General features: G+C 42.0%; 1 long non-coding RNA gene across 1 annotated transcript in view; it reads left to right on the plus strand.

Annotated features, from left to right (window-relative positions):
* LOC128113502 (uncharacterized) overlaps positions 1-18049 on the plus strand; it is a 303408-nt gene that overhangs the window by 139910 nt on the left and 145449 nt on the right. The window lies entirely within an intron of this gene.

The raw sequence follows: 18049 nt of genomic DNA on the forward strand, positions 1-18049 counted from the left end.
AGACCAATATTGTTTTGTGATGTGATTCCATTTTCCTTCTTGGAAGAAAGGAATGATGGAAGAAAACAGGAGGAAAAGGCTAATTATATGTGTATATAAAGACAAACTGGTGGTGACTTTGTTTCCTTCTTTAAATGTCACAGTAGTTTGTTTACAGTTCTCCTATATTGCAATCAGGGAAGGTAATAATTTTATCTTTACAAAGAGGAAGAAACTTGTAGAATTTGTTCATATCCTTTGACCTGCTCATTCCCTGTTTAGAAAAATCACTCAAAGGGAAAAGAAAACATGTTGACATGTTGTGGTTAAAAATGAAGACAGCACCAGGGGATTGTTTAAATAAATTCTGGACCATCCGAAAGATAGACTGTCATGCAGCTGCTATGAATTATATGTCAGAAGGATTTTTGATGACATGCTAAAATATATCTGACAAATTCTAAGCAAACAGAGTCAAACAAAACAGGACGCAAAATTGTATAAGAGGAATGATTCCTGACCTCAAAAAATCCACACCAGACGCTAGAAAAGCAAAACACACCAAAATATTGATGGTTGTTGTCCTGGGCAGATTAATTATGGAGGGATTCTTTTTCTTTGTCATGGGTTATTTTTTTTTGCTATTGTTTAAAACAACTCCTATGCACTCCTTTTGTAAGTGTGTTTGGGGACACCATGGGTTGTTTAACCCCTCAGATGGCATTCTTCCTGCCACACAAAAGGGCAACAGCTTTCCTCAGTGAGGAATTTCACTACCTTACCTTAAGCTAGAAAGGCCCAAACACCACAAAAGGGCCTTCAAATCTGCATGCCACTACAAAAAAACAATCAACATCTGCCAATAAGCAACACACATTGATGTCCTTCGCTTGCTTTGATTGACACCAAACCGGGCAGCTATTGGGCATTATGTAGAATGACAAATTACACAGTGAAGCAGAAGCAGCCAATACTCCATCCTCATCGGTTGACCTTTGTAGAAACAGCCTCCAGAAAGTCTGCCTTCCATCAGTGGCACACTAACGCTTCACGTTCCGGTGAGACTCTGTGGTCTTGCCGCGTGCCGTCCCTGGGACGGCTGCATTGCTGGGTGCTTTGGGTAATTGCAAGGTAAACATCCAAATGCAGATTGCAAAAAGATACTCCTGTGGGTAGTAAAAACGCTGTCTGTTTGCAGGTTGAGGCTTACCCCTGTGTTTCAGAGATACCTGAATTGGTTTGGCTCTTTTCCAATTACAATCTGTTCGTAATCACCCAGGGTCTGTAACATCAAGCGGCGTTATGAGGGAATTAATTCTTCCTATGTGACAGTTGTTAGTGTAATTCATGTCCTTGTTTTTAATTGCTGGATCAAATTACTTTGTAGATTATTTCATATTTCATCCCAAGAGAAAGGAATAGAAAAAATGCACAGTGCCTGTGGTGACTTATTTGTTTAGTCTACACCGAGGGAAAAAAAACCAGAATTAAAAAGATTGACTTTCTAAGCAAAATGGCCCTTCTGTATCCTTGGAGTATTTTTTTGCATGATTTTAGATGGAAAGTTTAAACACTCCAGGAACTAAGTTTATTTTTATAATGTTCTGCCAAAATAATGGCCATAAAGGTCACAGACAGTGCCTACTAATAAATGCCTTGAAACGGATTTACAATTCAGTGCTCTTTCGTTAAAAGAAGCACCTTGAAGATAAGAAATTAATGAGATTTAGAATAATTTATTAAGGAATACCTAATAGATTCTCATGAGATTCAAATGTCGAGATGTTTAAAAACATACACATACACACACAAACTTAGAAAATGCAAATTTTATTTGGGGGGAAAAGACAGTATTTGAAAAACCTTATAAATGTTTATTTTTACTACATTGAAATTTACTCTTTGTATTTGAATATGTACCCAGTAGACATTTCATCCATGTCAGGGGTCCTAGTCACCAAATGCTTTTCATTCTGTTGTTTGGACTCTTAGGAAGAATCAGCGATTGCTGCTTTGGTGACTTAGGAGCTGAGAGTTTCCTTTCAGTCTGATAGGTGAGCGAAAGCCCGGCTGAAACAAAGCTCCCAGAACTGAAAAGTCACAGATCAAAAATTCTTTGTTCTATTTGTTTTCACTTTCTGGTGACTTGTGTTCAAGGGGACGTGCGTGGTAACATGGGGCACTTGAAATGCACTGTCACCGTGACTGTCCGAGGCCAGCCAACCTGTATATTGTCTCATAAATAGTCATCTTCCAAAGTAATGATAGACAGGAGGAGTTAGAGCTTAGGGATCACTCGCTTGAAACAAGTGGCGAAGAGACTGGTAAAAACTGCTTGGCAAACAAAAAAAACACAGTGACCATCAGAACAGGGGCTGGAATTTGCTGATTGCTAGGAGATTACAGTAAGACAAATGGACAAATCTGCTCACTTAGGGCAAAGGCATCATGTAGTTCAGGTAACACAGTATTGTTGATATAGAAAGGTCCTGGAAATAGGAGGCGAACCTGCTGGAAACAGAAGATGTAGACAGACACAGTTGACAAACTGCCAGCACCGGCGTCGGGGTTCTTTCTGCCACAGCACTGAATGGATTGCTATTGTTATCATCTTTAGGGAGAGAAAAGAGATATCTATAAAAACAGAGGTCTTGCCCATCAAATGATTATGCAGAATCTCTGGGGTCACATATTTCCTTATAAACCCATTTCTACTCATTTTAAAACCTGGCTCTACTGCGTTCTATTTCAGATATGTTGTTCCTTTGCCGTTGTGTTGATCAAAAGAAGTGAGTTACCTGTTATCTGATAAGTCGATTCATGGCTGTGGGCTTCTTAGCCACATTTGGTCCTTTGCAAAGCAAGTCTCTATTGAGAGTTGGTGTAACTGTGTGTAAAGAAGAGAAGGGGGAGGACTGCAAGCACTGTGGGTATGGATGGGAAGGATGCTGTATCGTCATTGTGCTCAGTAACTTCATTCGGATTGGGGCAGAAAGCCAACTGAGCCTTCAAGAGTTGCTCCTTTGTAGCAGTAATGTCTCAGTATCAGATACACACAAACAAGGCCAACTGATACCCCCAGAACAGCTCTGAAATGAAATGTAAAAGTCTCTGCTGTATCAGTTAGCAACACAGGTGATCTGAGCTAAGATATTAACACACTCCTGGTATCACACTCAAATATAGTCTACATCCAAGAGTCAAGGGCAGGCATGATATTCTCTCTCTGGGTATGGGTATCTTCATCACAGACATTTGTGGTTCAAAGAAGCGGGAGGACTGATTAAGAATCATCTAGTGGCAACCCTAGGAAGATAGTACCTGCATACCTGAGACAGATCACCTTTCACACTTACAGAGCAGTGTGGAGCCTGAACTATTAGATTTGGAAGTGTTAAGGAGAATGGTGGGCTGATGCTCCCTAGAACACCAGCCCCTAATAAAGTGTATAATTATTAATAAAATAAATGTTGGAGGTGGTTCCCACGAACGAATGTCAGTTTCTCTTTGTATACTTGCTTCAAAATAAGATTTGTGTGTGTTTATTTCAGTTCTGATTATTAGTTTTTTAAAAAGAATTTTCATAATAGTTATTATAATGGTTTTCCTCTAGGATTTAACATAAAAACAAGTTTCTCTTTATTGGTTATTATTTTGTAATGTAAACAATACTTCAAAACGTTGTCCCTTATAACCACCTCCATTTTACTTCACTGCTCTCTGGGTTAGGTAAGATAACTAGGATGTCTGAAGTAGCTCTGTGGCTTAAATTCAGTTGGCCTGGTGATAGTCTGGAATGTTCAGTCAGGTTGGTCTGTGTGCATCTCAGTTAAATGGCTATTCTTGACTCCACACACTCTCCAGTTCTTTAGTAAGGTAGCATAGGTTTCTTCTCCTGTGAGTCTCAGAGTTCCAAATCACAAGGAAGAGAGAAGACAAACCTTGACATGGAAGTGCTTTCCAAGCCTTTGTCTGTGTCAACCTTGCTAGGGGATACAGTTCAAGCTAAGAAAGATGAGTAGGAACGAGAATGAGATGTACCAACAGTGTGGAAGAGTTGGGTATGGAGTTCCAAGAAGCTCAAAGGGAGTGTTTGGGTTAGTTGCTGAGCTGAAAAACTTGTTATGGCTGAAGCATAAGAAGGGTGTGACGAGGAGCCAAAAGGAGGGAAATGGAAAAAAACAGAAGAGAGAGATTAAGGTAGGCAAGGAAGAGCTGCAGTCAATGGGCAAGAGAGATCCGTAACACAAACTCATACACACACACACACTCACATACACATTCCAGGTAGAAAACATGATATATATATTTTTTAGATTGGCTGTCATACAGCTCAGGTTTCTCACTATGTAACCAAGGATAACCTTGAACATCTAATCCTTCTGTCCCTACCCAAATCCTGAGTACAGACATATGTTACATGTTTATGTGTTATTCAAGATTGAACCCAATTTATCCATTTTCTTGCAAAAAAAGTAATTCAATTTTTGTTGTAACTAAACAAAAAAAATTCATACACTGTATTGTATTTATCCATTCATGGGCATCTAAACTGGTTTCATAATATAATGCTCATTTTTTTTATTTGAATGTTTAATCTATTCACATGTAATTCATCTTAATGATATATTTGGCTTAAATTTACCATCTTACTATTCTGTCCCATCTGTTTTCAGCTCCTTTCTTTCTCCTTTGTTGACACGTTTTAGACTAATCAGGTTTTACTTGATCATCCCTCCTCAATTATATATGTTTTATTATTCTTTTAACAGTTCCCTGAAGATTGTGAGTGCTCATCCTTGACTTTTTTAAGTCTCTCAAAATTAGCACTTTTCCAGCAAATGACAGTTTCAAGACTTTATAAGACTTTTTTAAAAATTTACTTATTTAATTTATTTACTTATTTTACATCCCGACCACAGTTTCCCCTCCCTCCTCTCCTCCCATTCCTTTCCCTTCCCTCCCCTCCCCCTAAACTCTTCCCATCCATTTTTTCTCTGTTTCTGTTCAGAAAGGGGCAGGCCTCCCATGGGTGTCAACAAAACATGGCATATCAAATCGAGGTAAGACTAAGCACCTCCCCTTGTGTTCAGGCTGGACAAGGCAACCCAGCATAGGAATAGGTTCCCAAGAGCCAGCCAATACATTAGGGAACAGTTAGGAGTTCCATAAGTAGATCAAGGTACACAACTGTCACATATAGGGGGGCCTAGGTCAGTCCCATGCAGGCTCTCTGGTTGTTGATTCAGACTCTATGAGTTCCTATGAGCTAGGTTAGTTGTTTCTGTGGGTTTTCTTGTGATGTTCTTGACCCCTCTGGCTCCTACAATCCTTCTTCCCTCTCTTCAGCAGGATTCCTAGAGCTCCGTCTATGAGTCTCTGTATCTGTTTCCATTAGTTACTGGATGAAGACTTTCTGATGACAATTGGGGTAGTCACCAATCTGATCACAGGAGATGGCCAGTTCAGGCTACATATCCACTATTTCTAGGAAGACTATAAAACTTTTACTCCTATGTATTTTTATCACATAAGACAGTTTTATTCTTTCTCAGTTAGTGTTCCTCTGATCCAATCACATCATTACAATTTCTGGTTCTTAGTTCCTCCTTTATTTCAATGCCTCCATTTGGATCATGAAGAAATCCCTTCAATATTCCTTTTAGCGCAGGTCTGATGAATAAGTATACAAGAGTTTTTTTGTTTGCTTGTGTTTGATTTGAATATGTGTTTACTGGCCTTCATTTCAAAGGATATTTAGTTGAATATTTCATTCTACTCATTCATTATTTTCTTTTGACACTTTATAAGTCCAATTTTATTTATTTATTTTTTTAAAAGATTAATTTTTATTTATGTGTGTGTTTCTGCGTATCTGGCATATGTGTGCAGGTACCTGTGGAAGTCAAATAGGGCAATGGATCCTCTGGAGCTGAAGTTATAGACAGTTTTGAACTTCCTTACATAGGTGCTGAGAGCAAAACTCAGGTGCTCTTGAAGAGCAGCCAGCATTCTTAACCATGAACCATCTCTCCATTCCCTTATTTGCTTTCTGAGACAGGGTTTTGTTGTGTAGCCTAGGCTGGACTCATAAACAACCTCTTGAGTGCTGGAGTTACAAGCATGCACCACCACTCCATCTACAGGTCCACTTTCTGCTAGAGATTTTTTCTAAGGTACAGAGATGTAGGGGTGCACCCTGGCTTCCTCCTTCCTCCCTGTCTCCTGTAGCTCCTCTTACTGGCTGACTGGGCTGTAAGCCAGGAGCCCTAGGGACAGCCAGTCCTTTTGTGAGGTACCTCAGAACACAGAGAAGCCTGGAAAAGATCTGAAGACAGCAGAACCCAGACCTGCAGAATAACTGATGTTTCCAAGTGTTTATTTCTGTTTCTGCACTAATTGTATTACATGGTATAGTTATGAAAGAAAAAAAAGACTAGGTTGTATTGTAATTTTTGAAGTCTCCAGTGGTTTAATAGACACTAATGTTTATTTTTCATTTATATTTATTATATACCTAAGACAGACTGGGGCTAGCCTCCGACTCACACATAGGGCTCAGTCCTATGGCAGTTCCTCAATGGTTTACTTGTATCTTCTGGAATATGTCACCTTTTAGATTGCCACAGCAGGGATGGGGGTAGTGCAGAATAGCATAAGGGTTCTTTGATCCCTCTCATACCCTCCTCCACAGTATTAGGTACGAGGTGCTAGGAAATGTGGAGGGATGAATGGGGTAGATGCTAACGGTGACTCTTTCTAATAACTATAGATTAACTAATTTAACACGTAGCTAACAGGACTGAGGATATAACTCAGTGGTAGATCATTTTGCTAGCATGCACTAGGTCCTAGGTTCTTGAGCTAATACATTCTACACCCTCACTCCAAAAACCACTGAAGTTCCGTTTTTCTATTGTGTTCTCCCTGCCAGATAATTTCTGGGAATTCCTCAGTTACTCAGTCGCGATCACATGGTGCACCAATCTTTCCTGGAGGTCACTGGTCACCTCTACCAGCCATCCTTTCTTTAGATGATTTCTGGAGCCCTGGGAACTGTGCAGCTCCTGCCTGCTCATATCCCACTTCCCTGAGCTACCCTTTCTGCTTTTTTCTAGTACAGACACGTCTATCACCCTAAACCTCACACCTAAGGCCTAGGAGTAGCATCTAACACGATTTTCCAGGTAGCTTAGCAGTGCTAAAAGGGAGTCTCCAGGCAGGAGAGGGACACTCAAATGTTAGCTGCATTTCTGCTTCTGGATCGTGCCCTTCATCCTGGTTGCCTTCTGGCTGTCACCCTGTTCTTGGTCTCCTCCTGGTCTCTTCTGTAGGGACCAGCTCTCACCACAGTGTCTTTTCAGGCCCTCTTATCCAGAGGTTAGATTTGTTGCTGCCATTCAGAGATGAGAATGACTTCTCTCTCTTAGCTCCAGAGGCAGTCTCTTCAAGGGCGGACGAACTCACCACACTGTGTGGTCTGCCTCTGAGTGCCCAGACAGGGCAGTCACACAATTTGACAGTGGATCTTCCAAAGTCTGGATTATGCCACCTGAAATAACATCACACATGTGGGTTTTCAGACCAGGCTAGCCTTTAGCGTTTGCCATCTGGTTCCTCTTAGATCCACACACACCCCTCCCCAGCCTAAGGTCAAGCTGTGCCTCCCTGTCCATCCCCTCTCCATTTGGTTTTGGCTGCAGATATCTGATGGCTAATTTTAAGATGGAACACACACACACACACACACACACACACACACACACACACACACACACCAGAAACAAAGAATATCACACAGTCAGTGGGTTTATAAAAATTAAATTTGGCTTCAGAAATCTTTTCAAGGACAGACTCTTGCTCAAAATGCATACATTTGCAATGATAAACAAAATCTATAATGTGTCAGTTTGAAGTATTTGCATCTAGGTTATTGGGTGACAATCTACTTCAAAAATAATGAGCATACATTTGCTCTGCTTTTGGGTCAAAGAAAGGATCTTCTTCCAATTATTTTCCCAAAACAAAGGAAGTCTTTCTTAAAGATGAATTGATGTCTACACCAGTAAAGATAGAAAATTGCTTACAACTTTTAAAGGATACCCTACTAGTTTTCAAACAGATGTCTTTTCTACTATGTTACATGGTTGCATTAAGGCTGGTACCTAAGAGACAGAAGTGGAATGGTGTATATTTGCTTATCATATTATAAGAAAATTACGGCTGCAGACAGTTGTTTACAGTTGTCATAGGCAGGCATAAAATGCCCCCTCCTACCCTATTAAGTTGTGTAATGCAAAATCCAGAGTAGTATAGTCCAATAAAAATACAATGTAAACCACAGATATGGCTTTAAGATTTCTGACGGTCACATTAAATAAGTTAAAAAGATGAAACTACTTTTAGCAATAACAGTTCATTTATCCTGATGTATGTAAATCATTTTACATGTTGTTTATGCTTATACTCTTTTTTTTTAAATCTTTATTATTATTGTATGTGCCCGATGTGAAGAGGGCAAAGAGGGTGTGTGCATGCCAGAGCACTCGTGTGGGGGTTGGGGGACAATTATATGGTGTTGGGGAGTTGGTTTTCTCCGTAGGTTCCAGGGATTGAACTCAGGGCAGACTTTTGAAGGATGTGCCTTTACAACCATTTTGCTGGCCTGTTTGAATTCTACATAAATATAAACTATATTAGAGCACATAAAGTACTCACCAGGGTTGTGTGATATTTTGTTTGTATTCTGACAAATAAAGCTTGCCTGGAGATCAGAGGGTGAAGCTAGCCACTAGTTAACCATAGAAGCTGGGCAGTAGTGGCTCACACCTTTAATCCCAGCACCCAGGAAGTGGAGACAGGAAGTGATAAGGTGGGGTGGAGACAGGATCTTGGCCTTTTTGGTTGGAGGATCTGGAGAGGTAAGAAGTCACTGTGGCTGCTCCTCTGCTTCTCTGATCTTTCAGGTTTTACCCCAATATCTAACTCCTGGTTTTTATTGATAAGATTAACTAGATTTACGCTTCACACCAGTAACATGGCTAGTGATTACCAGACTGGAGTGTGCAGAAAGAAGGCATGAACAAGTAGAGATTCTGGTGAGGCATCAAGGTTTCTTTTTCTCCTGGTTCCTCTGTTCTTTCTTGGCTCCACTTGCTCCTTATGGCAGTAGAATGGCTGGAGTAAACTCAAGCTATTTTCTGGTCCAGGTTGCACAACAAAGGGAGTCCCTGTCTCTTCAACAGTGGAACAAAAGACCTGAACAAGCTGGTCTGGTGTGCATTCCTGGAGCCATTCCTAGACTGAGGAGAGTAGAAAGAAGGCTGCCATCACACAACACCCTCTCCTCTAAGTTAGTTTTATCATTTCTGCTGAGAATAAGGACTGAAGACCTGCCTGACAAGAGAAGCATGTGTTATTACCAGCAAAAGAGTGGCTGGTGGTCAGCAGAAAATGCTGGAATAGGAACAAATCCCAAAGTCAGATCTCCTCTCTAGGAACCAGCAAATGGTCCCTGATATCCAGGTGTGGGCAGACTCTCTCACGTGAGGAGAGGCTAGGGAAAACAGGCCTGCCGAATTTCCAACCCAAGCAGCCAGCAGAGGAAGTGAAGAAAGAGAGGGAACCATGAAACCAACGAAAGTGAGATGGAGAAATCAATGGCTGGTGTGGAACCAGATAAGAACCAGAACATGTTCAATATGCCACGTGAGACGTAGGCTGTTTCTGACGAGGCCGGAATAAATCTGAGAATGTGATGGGCAGAAGCTAGATGGCCAAAGGCTGAAGAGAAGGAGACGGAGAAAATGGGGGGAAGAAATGGAATCACAGTGTCAGAACTCTCTGGAGAAGTTTGGATGTCAAACGGAAAGTCTTGGATGGCAGCCGGGCACATTGCTATGCTGAGGAAGGGTTTATTAAATATATGCAATGAATTTTAGCATAAACATTTTTATTGCAAGCTCAGCAAGCATGTGGCATGGTGTGAAACTGGGTTTGAATTCTAGCCCAATGGTGACTGGCTCCACTGCCTTTGTTTACTCTTTGGTAAATAGGGGTAATTATGCTGATTCCACAGGTATACTAGGCATGTGGAATTAATGTAAAAGAAACTGGATAAATGAAATCAGTGTCTTTATCTGTAGTCACTGATGAGTGAACCAGCCTGTTTTCTTTTTTCTGTCTTTCCTCATTCTTCTTGGGGTGTTTCCTCCCCTTTCCCAGCAGCATGGTGAATTCCTGCCTGCTCATGTTCCAGGATCTAAGCAAGAGTGACTTTCTACTCTGATGCTGTCTGTCCTCAAGCCTTCAAATTCCTTTACCTGTTTGGGTCTCTGCTGCCCTGGAACCCACTTCTGTCTACTGACCCACACCGCATATCTCTGATGTTCCTATGTTAGGTCCCTCCTGAAAGGCCACTTCCTCTACTAAGGAAGATGCCCAGTCCTGGGCAATTTGAGGCTTTCCATGGATAATTCTAGAAATGTAGTCTTGGAATAAATCGTTCCCTTCACCAGCATGCCTGCAGACTCACTCTCCTCTGCGACTCCCTTCTGGCATCTTCTGTTCCTTTGGTGACGGCACAATGCTTCCTGACAGTGCAAATCTGTGAGTGAGCGCAGTTCTCCACATGCTGCATCCACAGATGACAAATGGATTCTGCTGATTCCTGGGGCAAAATGCTTCCTCCAAAATGTCACCGTTTGTGAATCCTTTCTCCTTCAGTACTCTGGCCATGAAGCCGAGTGAGGGATTTCATGGACAAGCAAAGTTGTGTTTCTCCCTTGCAGCTTATGCAAAGCACACTTGTCTGTAGCTGACTCCTATAGCCTCCTTGGAACCCTTCCGACCGTTCCTCTCTCCCTTGGCTTCTGCAACTGCGCTTGAACTTGAGCCATTTTCTGGGTTTCCAGGCTTTTGTTATTTAACCTTTTCGTAGAGTCATGTATGTGATGACAGTGACTTGTTCTGGGTCATAGGGGTTGAGCTGAGTGCTGCTGTCTTTGGGTCTTCCTTCCTTTAGTATATTCTATCAGCATCACCAAGGAAGAGGCGCAGCAAAACTGTGAGAGCCAGAGGTCAGGGAAAATGGGTCAGTGAAACAACGTCTTCTGCACAAGACGGGACTGATGCACTTATGAACTCACAGCGGCTGTGGCTGCCTTCACAAGACCCGCACATGATCGGACCAGCGAACACACCAGTACGAATGGGGATAGGCCATATGAGCTCTTACTATCTGAGGAGTTATTGATAGTTATTGTTGGCTGCTATGAGAAAGAGTCGGTTTTCTTTAGGGGTGTTGTTAGATTTCTGAGGCAGCTAAAAGGGACAGGAGGCAGAAAAAGACAGGAGCTTGACCTTCAACAGACAGGACCGCATTTTATGGTACACACATCGAGGCAACAGACTCTTCCCCTGGGAAGTTGAACTGTCTGCTTGAGAAAAAAGATGACTGCAATCCTATATAGGCGAGTGGGGTGAGGAGTGGAAATGGTTGCTGCATGGAGCCCATGGGGCCTGTGAAGCCCATAGCCCAAGTTTCGCTCCTGCTGCCTCTCCCTATCAGTATCTCATTGACCTTGTCTAGCTGCAAGAGAAGCTGGGAAGTGTCGACTTTTTAGCAGGATACTATCAGGTGTCATCCCTGATAAGGTGATCATGCTGCAGTGGATGGCTTCACACCTATGTTTATATGGACAGTGCTAATTGGACTCTCTCTCTCTCTCTCTCTCTCTCTCTCTCTCTCTCTCTCTCTCTCTCTCTCTCTCTCTCTCTGTGTGTGTGTGTGTGTGTGTGTGTGTGTGTGTGTGTGAGAGAGAGAGAGAGAGAGAGAGAGAGAGAGACAGAGTGAGAGACAGAGACATAGAGACAGACAGACACAGACACAGAGAAAGACACAGAGAGAAAAATAGAAACAGAAATAGTGAAAGAGGGACAGAGAGACAGAGACAGAGAGACTGAGAAGCTGAAGATGGAAGAACTTGGGAGGGATATGAGAGGAGCTGGAGTAGGGAGTAGAGGTAACAATGATCAAAATACATGGCATACATAAAATTCTCAAAGAATAAATAAAATATTATATTATCCACTTAAATACAAGAATAAAAGTCAGATATGTTCAAATACTTGGACTTTCTCCATGCATCCTTCCCACTTGGAATACACACAAGAATCTCAAGTTTTTCTGAGCTCCTGTTCCTTAAAAGCTGGGGTGTAGGGACAAAAGTTGGAAGCCTAGCAACGAATGACTCAATTTTCAATTACCTCTACTCTTGATTGACTTGCTCCACAACTGTAAACTCCAGAAAAGAAGCTCAACTTTAGATGTTATAACACTTTAGCTGATTATCTTAAAATACTGACATCAAGAAATCAGTAAGCAGAAACTGCTGTGAGAAATGGATGGATGGATGGATGGATGGATGGATGGATGGATGGATGGATATATAAATGGAGCATGGTTTGGACACAAATAAGATGAATTTCTGATATTACTTTGTTGTTTCGACGTGTTCACTTCCCGGTGAAATCTTCTTTGAATCCTGGAATTCCAGAGGACCAGAATGGTTCGTTTTGGCTACTGAAACAGGGTCCTGTAGCACAGTGAAGGGGAGCTGAGCAGAGTTAGGATGAATGCTCATCAAGGAAGCCGGGGCTACATTTGGCCTGCTCAACTCAAAGCCAGCTCCTCTGTGCTCTGTTCTGTCAACCGACTCTCCCAGCCACTGCCACGAGAGGCAAAGCAAAGCAGGCTGATGGATTTTGCCCAAAGTTGTTAATCTGTTAACAATTGGCTGTAAAAGTATGCATATGGAGACAAATAGGGAAGCTAAAAACCAGCTTCTGCAGTATAAAGATATAATTGCCACGCATAAGCAAAAAGAAAGCCCCCTCGCAGATTGCAAATGTTATTTTAACTCACTGGGTTTAATGAATTTCCTTTGACCATCAGCGAAATGGAGTTTCAGACTGAAGCTCTGAATCTGGTTTTCTTTGTTGCTGCTGCCGCCGCTGCTGCTACTTTTCTTCCCCTCCTTGACTCTTTTGAATAAAACGAGTTCCTGACAAATTCATCAGGCAACTGTGCCGTTTATTCAGCGTAGGACCTTGGGTAATTTACTTAACTCTCTGAGTTTTGAGCTCTTCATTTTTAAAATGGGTCTAACCCATCTCTTCATCAGATGACTGGGTGAAATGGTGTGTGTAAAGCATCCTGCAGAGTGCCTGGGACACAGAGTGGAGCTCAGTGGCACATTTACAAAATAGTTCACGGTTATAGGGTGGCAGGCCCCACGTCCATAGGGCAGGTCAGCAGACTAGAGACTCGGGGCCAAGCCTCGGTTGTAATTTAAGTTAAGGAGGCCATCTGCTGCATAATTCACTTTCGCTTGTGGTCTTTTGTGATACTCAGGCTTTCAGCTGATTGGATAGGGCCCACCCACACTGTGAAGCCAGTCTTCAGAGCCCACTGATTGAGATGTTAATCTCATCCTCGAACACCCTCACAGAAACATCCGTAGCAGTATTGGTCACATAAGTAGGCACCAAGGCTCAGCAGTACTGGTATATAAAACCACAAATGAGAAAATTCCCGAAAATAAGCTGTCTACAAAGGCCAATTAAAACTTCAATGACTGTAGAGTTTGGACTATTACCATTACAGAGGCTAATTACAATTTATCGTGGATGATCTTTGGCCTCCTAAAGATCCATTCTTTGTCCACCTCTATGGGTCCTAACATCCTGACTACAGATGAAAACCTTTTGGAATGTATCAACTTAATAGAACTCCATTCTCCACCAATTAAAGGCCTAAAAAAAAATGCCATCGGGTAACATCGGAGGCCTATGGTTAAGATTCTTCAGTCTAGTGAACCTGCCTCTCTGATGTTTCCATCGACGTATTTTTAAAATGCCTTGATTTATAGCTTTCTTTGTTCTATTACCACAAAAAATTCCGTGAAAACTGCTTCCATGTTGTAATGTGGATTTGGGCTAACCTAAATCTGTGTTTCTGGGCCACACAGATTTGGCTCTGGAATAAACTCTCTCTTACTCCCTTTGAGGTGAGAATTGTGTTTTTGTTTTGACAAAATCAACTCTCACACTTTGTCTTCTTTAATGCCAAAAGGACTGCACTAGGAGACGGTTGCCTCTCTGCCTCCGAGTGTGCTTCCTTCTGACACATAATGGGCTGCAGCAAGAACGACTGTAAAACGAAACACACTCTTTCTTTCCGGTACTTACCTCTTCCCAGCCACAGGTGAGCTCTGGGGATGGGGCTGTGGTGGAAGGGACTCACATCTCAGAACTCCTCTTTCTTCAGCTTTATCGATGTGGCCCAGAGCATCCTGCTTGAGATGCTTGCTCTGCACTGCGAACCCCTTCCCATCTTACACATCTCAGTTTAAATGTCGCCCCTTTCCTTTGAACAGAAGTTCATGAGTACTCTAGGTAGAACAGACTCCACATTGCAATATTCTTAGTCCCTTGTATAGACTTCTTTGGCTGTGACGGCAGCACATTGTTTTTCAGCCATCTCCACGGAGGTCGACACTCCTCGAAGATAGAGAATTCGTGTATTCTTCAGTACCATCTTCTTGCTCCGAGCATGTCCTGGCACCGCTGTTGTTGAGTACCCGAATGGAACCGCAATGACAGTGCTTTAGAAAGGGTGACACATTTCCTGACAGTTACCTGATGCAATGTAGGTAAACACATTCTTAGTACCTCTCGGAAAAATACTGTGATACACTGCTGTGGGTTTGGTATTGTGCTTGTACACACCGAGAAAGACCATGTGCTCTGTTCCAGAATGCAGAGAGAAGGAAAAGTGAAGAATGGAAAAGAGAGGAGATCATCAGGCCAGTAAGGACTCCACAACTTGGATGTTTGTTGGAAGTGTCACAAACCAAAAAAATTTTCAAGAGATAGGACTTGTATGGGTGGGGCTTATTTGCTTTGTGCATTGCAAGTAAACCATGAATTCCCAGACCTTGAAGTTTAAGTATGAGCTGCCTTATTCATACGGACTTTATGTGAACGGAGTGTGTGTGGGTGTGTGCCTAGAGTCATTTAAAACAGGCTGCCTTATGCACTGACTCACTGCAGGGTGGAGGGTGCAGGCAGACATGGAACTCCAAAAGCTAGGCCATCTCCAGAATTTAAGTCTTCAGGAATTCACAGGAGTTCGGTTAGAATTTTGTATTCCGCACAGGTTAGGGAATGATTTACGTGTATCCACACAGAGTTGTAAATGTCTCAGGGATGTCACCAGATGTTCTCTCAAGTCATTTGACTTTCTATTGCTGCATTCCTCACAATGCACTAGGGCAGACAACTCCTAGTTCTGTTGGAATATGGGTAAGAGCAGGCAACTGGCGCTGGCCAACAGAACGTGAATGGAAACAGCGCTCCACACCGGCTATGGCACAGTAAAAAGTCTCCCCTGCATTCTTCTACCATTCACTTACCAACTGCTGTCAATCACAAGGAGCTATCAGACAGCCCGACATGAAGATGTCTGTCTCTATGGAGACCAGGCCTTCTAGATGCCTCCATGCTTCAGGGAATTTTGGATATAGATCAGAAAAACTCTGAATTAGTTATTTTTCTGTTGCTGTGATAAAATGCCATGATCAAAAGCAAGTTAAAGAAGAGTTTATTTTTGGCTTATGATTCCAGAGGGCTGCATGTCCTTAATGGCAGGGAAGGTGCGACAGTTGCTGGATGATGAATGATCACTAAATCTTTATCCCGACACAGGAAACAGAGAGAGCAAAGGACTGGAAGTGGGGGGAGGCTATAAGGCCTCTAGTCCCACCCTTGCAATGATTCCCTCCAGGAAGGCTTCACCTCCTAAAAGTTCCCATAACCTTCCCCTAAAACAGCACCAGCTGAGAAATGAATGTTCAAATGCATGTGCCTGTGGGGAATATTTCTCAATCAAAGCATAACAATTTCCATCAAAAATGGGAAAAATCAAATGCTGAATCCTAACCATGTTTCTTCCCTTTATTTCCTTATGTGCTTAAGAAGGATAGACAAGGTGCCTAATCATTTGACTGTCATGTGTCTGGCAAATGGTGCTTCCAAGAACCGTTGGAATTAGAGGGTTTCTTTACCCTTTGTTGTCAATGGACCTACTCACTGCAAGTAAACTATTTCTGGTAGTCTTTTGTGAATTATTCCATAGGTAGAGAGTCGCTCAGCTGTGGGAGGATGTTTGAGCCTATAAAGGATGCTGTTGTCCTTTACAGAGAGCAGTGAGGTCAGCAGACAAAGTGGCTCTTTCCACATGTAACAAGGATAAACTTGTTGCATAACTCTACAATGGAGAAAAGATGGGATCATTTGTTAGTCTCCCCGCCCCCCCCTTATGTTGAGGTCTTGAGTGTCTTCCCAGAATGCAGGGAAATCAGCAAGACTGACTAGGTCCCAGAACATGTAAGGTTAGGACCAAGAAACACTAAACTCTTCAGGGAGAAGTCAGAATGGAGACTGTGGTACCATCTTCATGGCTGTATGGAGCTGGTGAATCACTAGGTCTTACACAAATCTGCAGGGCAACCTCCTGGGAGCCTAGGGACTACATGTGCTATCTCTTTTCTACAGATAATTTGCAAATCTTTGGAGAACAGATCCTGTTTAATTTTCCCTCTTGAAGCGCCCACCTTGTGTACCGATCCTGCAGCATCTTCTCCTCATTCGGTAAAATACTTTGGAGGATGCTTGGCAGAATCCTGGGTTGAGAACATCTTTTTGGAAGCCAGCATCGAGATCGAAAGTTAAAGCAGAGAGACGGTACCTCTCCAACTTCAGTTTCTGAAAAGCATTTGTCTTCATCGCTTGAGCCCAGACTAATGGTTTGTGCTTAGGAAAGACAGATGTGTCCTGGAGGTCCTACTGCCCGCACACGATGAGGCCAGCAGTGCATCACACCTGGCTTGTGGACAAACAGAGAATAGCAGCTTCCATCCCACAAATACATCCATTCAGTGGAAGGGCTTTCCCCCTCCAGCTGAGGGAGCAAAATGCCCATTCCAGAGCATTTTGCATGTCCCCAGGCTTTAATAGATCTCACAGCAGCTCTCCTCAGCATTCCACATGATAAAATCAATCTCTATTTAAGTAAGAGGGGGGATATTTATTTCTTAATTTTTTAATAATACATTTTGTGATTTGTTAGAGCTTCGGTGTTGTATTATTTATTTATTGTGCCTATGGGGTGCACTGCCACTTGGTAATAGAGCAGCTACGGAAACTTGAGACCTAAGCAGAAATGAGTTCAATAATATTGCTACACTCAAAGACTTTATCCCAAATGAACAGAAAAACAAAAGTGCAAAGCCATGATAACCCAACTGGCAGTACTAAGGGAGTATTTAGAAAGAAATAGGGATGGAGATTTTTTTTTTTTTTATGGCAAGCAGGAACAACTGACAAATGGGTGGGCTGTTCTAAAACTCAAAACCATCTCATAATTTCATAAGCTTCATAAAACTAGATTTACTATGTTCTTGATGTATGTGTTTGTGTGTGTGTTCATCTGATATTTTACTAAAGTAAAAGCTGCCCAAAGGCCTGATAGAACTTAAATATATTTCTCCCTCATCGTCTTGCAAATCATATAGGTGAAAATGATGATGTATGCAGATTGGGATAGAGATACCTTCATTTTGGTTCAAAGGCTTATTAACAATTTGCCAAAAAGAAAGCATATATTCACATGGGGGGTATGCTTTGGTTGGTTTATTCTCATCATTTATTAAAAAGCATAAAATTGGCTCTTGCACCTACTTTTTGACTTTTTACTACATTAAAGTAACAGGAGATACACCACAGTTGAAAATTCCCTCATAAGCATATAAATGTCATTATAATGACTGAGGACAGTTAGTTAAAGCCACGGTTAGATGCATCTGTGAGACATAACTCAAGTCTTAGTGCTGCTGATAAGCTAGTGATAATTGTCAATACTCTCCAATAATTTTGACTTCTTTAACTCTCACTATGCATTTCAGGAAAAATTATATCATGTTGATGGCACCACTTGACATTAAGCAAT

Source organism: Peromyscus californicus, unplaced genomic scaffold (assembly GCF_007827085.1).
Source record: "Peromyscus californicus insignis strain IS unplaced genomic scaffold, ASM782708v3 Scaffold_18__1_contigs__length_77618521, whole genome shotgun sequence".
Lineage (NCBI taxonomy): Eukaryota > Metazoa > Chordata > Mammalia > Rodentia > Cricetidae > Peromyscus > Peromyscus californicus.